We start from the raw sequence: 12,685 nt of genomic DNA, 5'->3' as shown, positions 1-12,685 counted from the left end.
GGCATGCACGCCGTGCCCACTGCAGTCAACAGAGCATGTCATCTCAGCCGTCCACAACATCCATCCTCAACCTGCTATGCTGTGAAGATTTCTGATTTTTGCTGTCCACCCAAACCACAAACTTTCTGCCTTGTGTCACATACTGTCTATAACAAGTTATTTTAACACTTAGTAAAGGGGATTGAGAGTACAGGTTTTATACAAAACTGGAAAATTCAACTGTCTTCCATATTCTTTATGTCTAATTCTTTCTGTGTGTGTGTGCATAGTCAGTCGTGTCTGACTCTGCAACTCCACACACTGTAGAGGTTCTCTGCCAGGTTCCTCTGCCCATGGAATTCTCCAGGCAGTAATACTGGAGTGTTTTGCCATCTCCTTCTCCAGGAGATCTTCCCAACCCAGGAATCAAACCCGAGTCTCTTGAATCTTCCACACTGGCAGGCAGGTTCTTTACCAACTGAGCTAGCAGGGAAGCCCATCCTTTATATGCCACACCCTTTTGTATCTTGAATGTAGTTTCAAGATACAAATTAAGAAAATAGGTAGGCTACCAATTAGAAACAACCTATAAGTCTTCCGGTTGGGTTGGGCACTTATACTTAAATTTTTGCAAATTACCAGACGCCTACTAGCTACTGTGCTGCTAAAGGAAAATATAGTAGAGCGTTTGGGAAAGCAGTGCTGGGGCTACTGGCCCTTTCACTACCATTTCTTTGAGAGTAACTGCTACCAGGAGCAGTGTCATACTCATTAATCTTAATGAAGAATTATGTCTGAAAAAAGCCAAGTGTTAGTTTGTTCTTTGCAGTGAAATCTGCATTTTTTAAGATCACATCTAATTCTTCTAACTTAAAAGAGGATTTATGATATTTTAAAATACACCAAATTACATCAAATTCTTTTGCAAGCTTGGCCAAACTAGGCAGGTTTCATTCATAGTACATGTGGATAAATACATGGAGACACATATGTTCACTAGGGTTTTCTATGTGTTTCCTTTAAAGACAGTTGTAGGATTAAGCCAAACTCTTCTGTGTAGCATTCCAGAAAACATCACTTTATGTAGAATAAAATAATTTTTGTTTTTCCATAATTAAAAACTTAAAAACACCATCAAAAGATAGATTCTAGATTACATGCTTAAAGATTTTAAAAGTAATTAATTAAATAAATAAATAAATAAATAAATAAATAAGTTAGTTGTATAAAGAGACACTGAAATTATTATAAGCAACATGCAAATAATAATATAACAATAGTGGAAAATATTTAGTAGCTTGCAATATGTTGTCATCATGTTAAGTGATTTATATTAACTATTTTTCAATTAAAATTCAGAACTTTACCACAGTAGAATTCCAAGTTGAATTTTCCCTGCCTCAGAATTATGTCTGTGATTTGAAATTGAGAATAAAAAATATAACGTATCCTAGATGTAAGAGAGAGATTGTAGAGAGGAAGCCAACAACCTGTAAAAACAACCACACACCTACAGTTTGGACTGAAGAACACCAGAGCAGGGCTTGCTACAGCTGCTGCCGCTGCTGCTAAGTCGCGTCAGTCATGTCTGATTCTCTGCGGCCCCATAGATGGGAGTCCACCAGGCTCTCCGCTCCCTGGGATTCTCCAGGCAAGAATACTGGAGTGGTGATGCAGGATACAGGATGCTTGGGGCTGGTGCACTGGGATGACCCAGAGAGATGGTATGGGGAGGGAGGTGGGAGCGGAGTTCAGGATTGGGAACATGTGTACACCCGTGGCGGATTCATGTTGACGTATGGCAAAACCAATACAGTATTGTAAAGTAAAATAAAGTAAAAAAATAATTAAATAAGAATTAAAAAAAAAAAAAAGAATACTGGAGTGGGTTGCCATTTCCTCCTCCAATGCATCAAAGTGTAAAGTGAAAGTGAAGTCACTCAGTCGTATCTGATTCGTAGTGACCCCATGGACTGCAGCCCACCAGGCTCCTCCATCCAGTACCCAATTCCAACGAGCAACCCCTTTCCCAGTCGCCGCAAGAAGAGGTTCCAAGACGGGTAGGAATCAGCTTTATGGGGAGTTCAGTGTTTCAGGGAGAGAGTCCAGTTTCTTTCCTCTCTATGGAAAGGAGTGAGAGATGCTTTCCCTTCCACAAAGTGAGGAAATTTCAGAATCAGCATTCACAAGAGTAGGAGTGCCTACAGGTAGTGAGAAGGCCTCTCATTCCTTGGTGAAATGCCCATGGTGGCACTCCGGTGACTGAATTTCAGGGAGCATTTTCAGAAATAAGTCATTTTGTCTGTTCTATCATCCTTCTACTGCTAGGAAGAAAAGTCTCCTAGTATGCAAATCCTGAAAGCTGGGCAGCCCTGAACACGGACACTGATGCTCATTTCTACTACAGTGATGTCTGAGAGGGCAAGGCCTAGTGGGATAGCCAAACCAGAAAGACTGAAGTAGACTGCAGAAGTGTCCCTGGGAGGTAGATGTAAGAAACTCTGTTGAAAATTTGGAAGAAACCCGTGGTATTTCCCATCCACCTCTATCCACAGACCTGAAGGCTGGTGGGGGGGCATGGACTTCTGTGCTGTTCAAGTCATCTCAAGGACCAGTAGCAGGTACCACAATTCAGAGAGCACATAAATCTGAAAGATTCTTTCAGGACAGAGTAAATTAGAAGAGTGTAGCTAAAACAACAGGCCCATGTAAGAGACAAGTGAACGATAAACCAGGAAAAGCAGGATGGAATCAGAATGCAGTGATAAAGGCTATGAACCACGGAGGTGCATGAAGGTGCAGAGACATGGATGGAAATGAGAAATGAGGCAGGCAATTACCAAACTGGAGCTTTGCAGATCCTATGACTTGATTTCCTCTTTCTTATTTTTGTCAAGTAAGTTGAGATTGCTGAAGAGGAGAATCACTAGGTTAGGTGTTTTCTGATATTTTTTTTCCTTCAGTTTAACAAATAAGAGCTTTGAATAAATTATCTAAAAGCACTCAGCTAGCTACCAAAGGGAGTGGGTACTCTTTAAATACCTGATGATATTCTCTACCCACTGGTTTGGGCAGGAAGGAAAGGCAGCAAGAAGGGCAGAAATTCAGTGCCATGAAGGAATGAAGGCAAGAGGTCAACTGCGAAGGTACTACAGAACTAAAATTAGAGGTGAGACAACCACTGGGGGTGTAAAATGCTGCAGAGGGGTTACAGAGAATGAGGACCAGGGGAAGGCCATGTTTTCACTCAGAGGTTCACTGGTGACATCAGGAGCAAAGCTTCGGCTGACTTTCTGTGGAGGAAGCGAGACTGAAGGCAAGTGGGTGGTGAGGAACTGAGGCAATGTTTTTAGAAGTGTGAGGACAAACACTGCCTGTGTGTGAAGGGGAGTGGTCTCCTTTGTTCAATACTGTGGCAATGTAGCCATGCTTACATACTCCCACTATACCTATACAGAAGAATTGGGAGAGTATCATATTGCAAAGAATGATTAAAAATAAAAACAAAATATAAAATAAATAAATTCTAAATGAATTATCTCCAATCTGAGCTGCTTAATATTGCCCAAAAAACACAATCCTTCTAATTTAACTTTTTAAAAATGTAAGATAAAATCCAGGAAATGATATACAGTAAATTAATTTAAAATGACACTATAGTAAAATGAAAGTGGAAAGCATATAAAAAAGCAAGGCTTAGAAAGGTGTTTCTGAAAAGGTGAAGGATATCAGTGGTAGCAAATGTAAATCACTTAAACTAACATGTACAAGAGGAAGAGTAATTTGCCCAAGATATAGGAATTATTAAATATCAAAACAGTTTGGAAATAGATTCAGGAAAATGATAGCAATATGTTCTAAAGTCTATTTAAAAAAAAAAAAAAACAACCAAATAGTATAAGGGAGAAAAGTCTATATTTAATATGGAAATGCAGTAATTTCTGGTCATATAAAATGTACTTAATGTAAAGGAACATATGACACCCCACTCCAGTACTCTTGCCTGGAAAATCCGATGGACGGAGGAGCCTAGTGGGCTGCAGTCCATGGGGTGGCTAAGAGTCGGACATGACTGAGCGACTTCACTTCCACTGTACCTAAAAACAAACTCCGAAAGTTTTCTTTTTTTCTTCTACATATCTACCACTTAAAGAGACTGCTTCATTCAAAAGGTGGCAGCCTATGAGCCTTACAAGACACTCCCAACCTCAAACTGGCTTTTAGTTAACCAATCACATAATTTCCTTTCTTTGCACCTGCACTTTCTTTATATAAATCTTGACCAGTTCCTGTCTGCAGACAGGAGTGTTCCAAACTACTTACAGTTTCAGTTCAGTTCAGTTGCTCAGTCGTGTCCGACTCTTTGTGACCCCATGAATCACAGCACGCCAGGCTTCCCTGTCCATCACCAACTCCCGGAGTTCACTCAGACTCACGTCCATCGAGTCCATGATCCCATCCAGCCATCTCATCCTCTGTTGTCCCCTTCTCCTCCTGCCCCCAATCCCTCTCAGCATCACAGTCTTTTCCAATGAGTCAACTCTTCTCATGAGGTGGCCAAAGTACTGGAGTTTCAGCTTTAGCATCAGTCCTTCCAAAGAACACCCAGGGCTGATCGCCTTTAGAATGGACTGGTTGGATCTCCTTGCAGTCCAAGGGACTCTCAAGAGTCTTCTCCAACATCACAGTTCAAACGCATCAATTCTTTGGTGTTCAGCTTTCTTCACAGTCCAACTCTCACATCCATACATAACCACAGGAAAAACCATAGGCTTGACTAGACAGACCTTAGTTGGCAAAGTAATGTCTCTGCTTTTGAATATGCTATCTAGGTTGGTCATCACTTTTCTTCCAAGGAGTAAGCGTCTTTTAATTTCATGGCTGCAGTCACCATCTGCAGCGATTTTGGAGCCCCAAAAAATAAACTCTGACACTGTTTCCACTGTTTCCCCATCTATTTCCCATGAAGTGATGGGACCAGATGCATGATGATCAATTCTAATGGATGCTTGCTCAAATAAAAATTTTAATATGCTTCCGTTTTTTTTAACAGTCCTAGGAATATGTGTCTCAAATCTTTGGAAAGTGATCTTGGTTAATTTCAAGTATCCTGGAGGAACACTGGCAAACATGCCTTACCCAAACCGATGTTCAAAGAATTATGCAGGGAAGGCAAATTCATAGATAAAATGCCACAAATTTTATTCATGGATAAAATGCCACAAATTTAATCTGAACTAACTTATCAATTAATGCTATCCTCCTCAAAGCTGTATTAAGTAATCTATTTATGTTGTACCATCTCTGCCCATTTAATGTTCATGTTCATGACAATTTAGTCAACCTAACGCTAAAGAAATCTTTGATATAATCTTTTCTGTTTAAGTTATTGCTAGGTCTTCTCACTATGTCCATTTCTTCACTGAGATTGAGAAATAATTTTACTAGGGCAGAAATTCTGTAACTAAACAGAATGAGATTCAAGTAGTTAATGCAAATAAGTTTTCATCATTCAGTACCAAAGGCAAGATTAAAGGGAGAAAAATTTACCTGAGTTGAACGTTAATTTTCCCCCAAAGAATTTGACACAAAACATATTTACAGAGCATAGTGATTACAAAATTTTCATTTTAGCTCTCCAATTTTGTCTGATTGTGATTTTCTCATGCTTTATTAGGGTATAACAGGAACTCTCTCATATTGATAAATGACATTCTGGGGTGTCTTGTAATACAAACTTAATTCTTCTTGCAGTTACTCATTAATTTGTTATTTTGTATCTTAAAAAATAAAAAATAAACTATGCACAATTAGAAACCAAATAATACTTTCTAACAGATAAAACTTCAATTGTACTCTTAGGGAAGCATCATTTTATAACTAAGGAGGTCAGACCTTGACCCTGAAAGAGTATTCCTTTCAGACAAACACACTGAAATGCAAACTGATTGTGGAACTTTCAGTTAAGGACTTAAATATGATATCCATGGTTAGCAAGGAAAAAATAACATGTCTTCATTTTCCAACATTTTACTTTTGGTATTTTCTGTGTGTATTTTCACAAGTCTAAATCCCCTTAATCTTTCTATTCTAAATCTGCCAATTAAAAACAATAGATATAGCAAATAAAGTAACTGAAAAATTCATATTGAAAGGAATCAGAAACCTCCCATCTATCTCCTATATTAAAATGAATGTATCAAACTAGAAACTTAGGTATTAAAAAAAAAACCACTTGATATTTACTTCCTGTTAAGAATTCCTTATGTTTTCTTTGTGGCTCAGCTGGTAAAGAATCCACCTACAATGCAGGAGACCTGGGTTGTGAAGATCCCCTGGAAAGGGGAAAGGCTACTCACTCCAATATTCTAACCTGGAGAATTCCATGGCCTGTATAGTCCATGGGGTTCCAAAGAGTCAGACACGACTGAGTGCCTTTCACTCACTCACTCTTGATTTCCTTATATATTTTATGATGGATGTTTCAAGCTTATTCATATTAACTGCTATCTTTGAGTTTCTTTCTTTGATGGTATCAAATAATTTCTCAAAGCCTTTTTCTCTATGGTATACAGTAGGTGCTTTCATTTAAAACAAAAGAGTTTAACTGAAATGCAGGCAAAAATCACATGAAATCAGCCTTGGAGCTGTAATGTTGTCACCTATTTTTCCTTTCCTAGGCCTGAGTCTGCTCCATCTGCCTAATTATAAGCTCAAAACCCTCTGGGTGGTGAATGACTCTACATTCTACACTGCACTTAACACATTTTTCATGCTCTATATACTATTAATAATAACAGTAGTAATGACATACATTTTTCTTAATATAAAGGAAAATACGGACATCACAACTGTCACTTATCCACACTCCCTTTTGTCTTGATGATGCACACTGGAGGGATGGTTGCTAAGATCACATTACCTCTTCCTTCTATTCCAAACTTAGTTTTGCATTGTTTTTTCCTGTAGCTCACTTGTTTTTCCTCTGTTTTAGTTTATTCTTCTGCTTTCTTTACCCACCACTCCTATTATCTCCTCCTGAATGCCAAACAGTATCAGTATTTTGCACTTAGCTGCTAAGGAAAATATCTGTTTGTATATGCTTAATTGGCTTAACTATTTACTAAAGTAGGGTTTTTAAACAGCACTACTGACATGTCGGGCTGTACTTTTTTTTTTATATATAGTGGAGAGTTGTCCTGTGTATTGTAACATGCTTTCCCTGGTGGCTCAGATGGTAAAGAATCTGCCTGCAATGCAGGAGACCTGGGTTCGATTCCTCGGTTGGGAGGTTCCCCTGGAGAAAGGAATGGCTACCCACTCCAGTATTTTTGCCTGGAGAATTCCATGAACAGAGGAGCCTGCAGGCTACAGTCCATGGGATCGCAAGCAATCAGATATGACTGAGTGACTAACACTTCACTTTTTAGCACCATCCCAGGACCCTACCCACTAGATAGATGGCAATAGCATACTTCACCCCACCCCACTACCAGGTATGACAGCCAAAAATGTCTCCAAATATTGCCATCTATTCCCTAGAAAACTGCTGCAGGGGAAACCTATTGTAATAAGGTAAAACTATTCTTCTCAGTATGTCATACTGCTGGAATTAAACAGAGTAAAAATGAGATAAATATGAAATAAAAATTATATTAAAGCATTTAAAAAGCCTAAAGTTCTTACAAGCAAAAATAAGTAACACTCCAATATCAAGGATTATTTTACCGAAAAAAATTATTTCTGCTACTTTACTTATGAAAGCTAACCTGAAATAGAGCTCTAAGCAAAGCACTAGCTATGATTTAAGACTAGTATGTCTAACGTTCAATTAAAATAAATCCTTCTAACAGCACTTTTATAAAATCACTTAGCTTGTTAAAACATATAAAATGTTTGGCTCCCCTGGGCTACATTATGATTAAGGTACATTCGGAGATGAAAAAACACTTCTCATTTCACAAGGTCACAGTACATTTCAAAATGAGCTATACTTCACTATTTTCCAAAGATTTCTTTGTTTCCTTCACAAAACTAAGCCAAGGTCCTCCTACTTCTGAAATTTACTATAAATCTGGATACTGTCAAGAAGCATCTAATCTCCAATGCATTTGAAAAGCCTTGTAAATTACAACCAAAATAACCAAGGCACAACCTTTTCTCTTTTTATTTTTCTTCTAAGTTTTTTCCCAATGGTCAGTAAACATGTTTCAACATCCGCTTTCTTTATGTTAGGCACTAATGCAGAAAGCATGAAATAAATATCCTAGACACTCAGGTCTCATCAGAGGCAGTGCTTGAGTGCTCATGAGGTAGCGCATAAGTGTTCAGAAGCAGTTGACTCGAACTGAATTCCAGGGTCCAATTCCTCACTGGTTGTGTGATCTTAAGCATGTTAGCATCTCTAAGTCTCAGTTTCGCCACATGTAAAGGACAATAATATTTGACCTTATTTCATGGAACTGTTATAAATTTGGAAATTAAAAGCTTTAGCACATACTAGCACATACCTTGCACACAGAGAAGTGTTCACCAGCATTACAGATTCCCTGATCAATCAATGTGCTTCAAAGTCAATATTTTCTCATCTGAAAACTGCGAGCTCTCCCTCCCAAATCAGTGTCTTCCTGCACTTCTATCATTCCATTCCTCCAGCTAAAGACCAAAACCTGACAATCCTAAATCCCTTCATTATGCTCACTATCTCCACTTCCCACCCAAGAAATGATGCCCAGTACCTCCCCATCAACATCATCACTAACATTCCAGGCTTTTATCTCCATCATCTCATGTCACCTTCAACATTTAAGACACACTTATATCTGTCATCTCCTCTTTATCTCTGCTGTCCCCAATCTGATTCAAGCCCCTCTTCTTCTATGATCTAGAGAGAATTATAGGAACTAATTTATCTAATATCCAATTCTTATCCATCTTGCACAGTGAAGTCAAAGCACTTTTTTCTAAAACAGATCTGATCATGACTTCCCCATTATATACTGTTAGATACCATCCTGTCCCCAACCTTTATGATAAACTCCACCCCATAGAGGGTAACAGGACTTCAGGAGTTCAGCCCTGTCTCTCTACCCAATCTCGACTTACAGTGCTCTTTACATAAACCCATATGCCCACCACAGCAAACTACCTCCAGGTCCCGGACAAATGACATCCTGCCTAATCCTTTGCATGCATTGGGACTGCTGCCTGGCACGTCAATCTCTGTGCACCTGTACATCCAGCTCATTTTTGAGGTCTTTAAGCACCACCTCCTCCCTGCAGCAGTTTCAGAAGCCTCTAAGGCTGAAAGATGGCCCTTCATTTATATTTCCTCTCCACAACTCCCTGAACCTACCTTAAGAAGCTGACTACTATGTTATTACATATTGGCTTTTTCAATTATCACCTGCACTAAAAGATTTTGCTGGACAGTAGCATCGTTTTTATCTTTTTTTGTTCAAAAAATTATGGTATCAAATACAACCAAAAACTAAAATACAGAATTAAATGAGATTCATGAAAGTTATGACCAACCTAGATAGCATATTCAAAAGCAGAGACATTACTTTGCTGACTAAGGTCAGTCTAGTCAAGGTTATGGTTTTTCCTGTGGTCATGTATGGATGTGAGAGTTAGACTGTGAAGAAGGCTGAGCACCGAAGAATTGATGCTTTTGAACTGCGGTGTTGGAGAAGACTCTTGAGAGTCCCTTGGACTGCAAGGAGATCCAACCAGTCCATTCTGAAGGAGATCAACCCTGGGATTTCTTTGGAAGGAATGATGCTAAAGCTGAAACTCCAGTACTTTGGCCACCTCATGCAAAGAGTTGACTCATTGGACAAGACTCTGATGCTGGGAGGGATTGGGGGCAGGAGAAGAAGGGGAGAACAGAGGATGAGATGGCTGGATGGCATCACTGACTCAATGGACGTGAATCTGAGTGAACTCCGGGAGTTGGTGATGGACAGGAAGGCCTGGTATGCTGCGATTCATGGGGTCGCAAAGAGTTGGACACGACTGAACGACTGAACTGAACTGAACTGAACTGATGTCTATCTTACACACACACACACACAAATTGTGTGCTTAGCACACAACAGGCACCCAAGTATGTTTGTATAAACAATGTTTCATTGAGTGAAACAAATGAATAATATATATTTGGGGAAATTAAGAAGTTTCATTTTGTTTCTGAAGGGCCACAATGGACAAATGGCTCATATATCTGATATAGCCATAAAATATCCTGCCTATTAATATAAAATTAAATATTTTTAAATTAATTTTTAAAAATGTACAGTACAGAACTGATTTGCAAAGTTCCATCTCACAGTTTCTAAACTGGAAATCCCAACAATCCAGACTGTTCTCAGAAGCCAGCAAGACATAAAAACTGATATTGTCAATTATGACTTTTATTCCAAAATGTCTGACTTATTTGTGACATACTCTAATACACCCTAAATTATTAACAGACCCTGGCACCAGAAGCAGTGAGGACAGCACTTGGGAAGGGAACACCCCACCTATTTAGCACGAAGACTGATGATTCAGAGGGAAGGAAGGAGGGGAGGAGGAGGCAGTTATTTTGATCGGCTGGGGGTCTCGGCGCCTTTTGTATCTGAGCTTCTGCTGGTTTCTGTGCTTTTTGTGGGTGCAGGCCGGCAGGCCGCTATGTTTCGCTCTTGCTGTCTTTGCTGACAGCTTCTCTGTGTGACAACTTGGAACCCCAGCAGTGAAGTGTGAAAATAAAACACAGGGAACAATTGGAATGGAAATTTCAAACTGCAGATACAGTTTTTAAAGATCTGAATGTATTAAGCATCTAGAAAATAGCTTCTGTGGTAGGGCTCATGGATAGGGAAGAAGAATAAACAAAGACAAGATTCAGGCATCATCTCAGAGCCATGCCCTATGCCACCCTGACTGTCCTGACTCTCCGGGTTCCTTGATTAACTGTCCTGACTTAAGTCAGTATCAACTATTTGACCTTTTCAAAACCAGAGCGTCCCAGAGCTTATATTTCTTTTGTTATGTGGTTTGTTCTTTAAACAGAAGTTAAAATTTAAAAAACACTCTTTTGGAATAAAATGTGATGAAAGAAGCCAAACTCTGTTTCTTCATAATTTGGCTCATGTCTCCTCTCTTGCTCTAGCTCTCATGCTTTCCCCGCAGCCCTTCCACTCAGGTCTTTCTCCACATCTCTCTTAGGAGGGTTCCAGAGACCAAGTGCAAGGAGGGGGACTGAAAGCCTTGCCGAGGTCCCCAATAAATATTTTCAATAATGAAACCATATATCAATTTCAATCATAAAACATGGATCACAGTTTTTTTGATCCATGTGTGCTCTCAATAGGATAAAATTCCAGAGGAGAGAAGGAGGAAGTATCAAGCCCTATTCCCTAAAGCCCTTTTCAGTACAAATGGTTCTGAAAAGCTGTATTTTCGAATGGAGGTCAGAACATACCTGTATATGCAAAACTACAAATATATAGACATACATGATAAAAATACACAGCACATTTATACCCCTTTGATTAACAAAATCGATGTAACCCACATCTCACTGTGAAAGTGAAGGTAATTTAAATAACCTAAAATAAGATTTGATAAAAAAAATAAAATTAGGTACACAAAATGCATAAGCTGCATTTAATTTCCGTGTACTGGGTCCCAAAGATAGAACATATGCTACTGCTGCTGCTCAGTCGCTTCAGTCGTGTCCGACTCTGTGCGACCCCATAGACAGCACCCCACCAGGCTCCCGCGTCCCTGGGATTCTCCAGGCAAGAACACTGGAGTGGGTTGCCATTTCCTTCTCCAAATGCATGGAAGTGAAAAGGGAAAGTGAAGTCACTCAGAATATATGCTATAACATACCTGAAAAGAGCCCTCTCAGGAATTTGTGAGTTAAACTGATAACCCTGCTGGAGACATGCGTAGTCTTGGGATGGAAACCAGTATGCAGAAGACCGGAAGATGATAGTACAGGGACAGAAACCCATATAGCCTCAACAGCCTATCGGAATCATTCCATCTTTACTAGAGCAAATCATAGTTGATTGTTACTCAGTTCTGGCAATTGAGTAATGAATTCTCATCAGATTCACAGCAACATCCCACCACCTCAAAGGAATTTTGTTCATTATTATACAAAGTAAACAAATCACATTGACTTGATTCCTGACCTGGAAATTGAGATATTTACATTGTTCTCCAAAATCCTATTTCTAATACTGTTTAAAAATGTCTAAACTTTTCACAACTATGAGAAAATAAGTGAGCTACAATGGCTCCCTCTCCTTCACTGTGATCAACGTCGCAATCTAACCATGATTCCTACCACCGCTACTGCATAATTTTGTTGTTGCTTAGTCAAGAAGTAGTGTCTGATTCTTTGCAACCCCATGGACTGTAGCCCACCAGGCCCCTCTAGCCACAGAATTTCCCAGCATGCCTACTGCAGTGAGTTGTGATTTTCTACTCCAGGGAATTCTCCCAACTCAGGGATCAAACCATGTCTCCTGAACTGCAGGTAGATTCTTTACCACTGAGCCACCAAGGAAGTCTTACTGGGTATGTATAAGGTTGTAATTTTAAAATGCCTTCAACTCTTGAGTAATGTTGCTTTAAAACGTTAAATACGTTCTTTTTCAAAGGAATCGCCAAATTCTATTGCTGAAACAACATGTGGATTATGAAACAA

This window comes from Capricornis sumatraensis, chromosome 6 (genome assembly GCF_032405125.1).
Source record: "Capricornis sumatraensis isolate serow.1 chromosome 6, serow.2, whole genome shotgun sequence".
Taxonomy (NCBI): domain Eukaryota; kingdom Metazoa; phylum Chordata; class Mammalia; order Artiodactyla; family Bovidae; genus Capricornis; species Capricornis sumatraensis.
Note: the sequence above shows the minus strand (reverse complement) of the source record.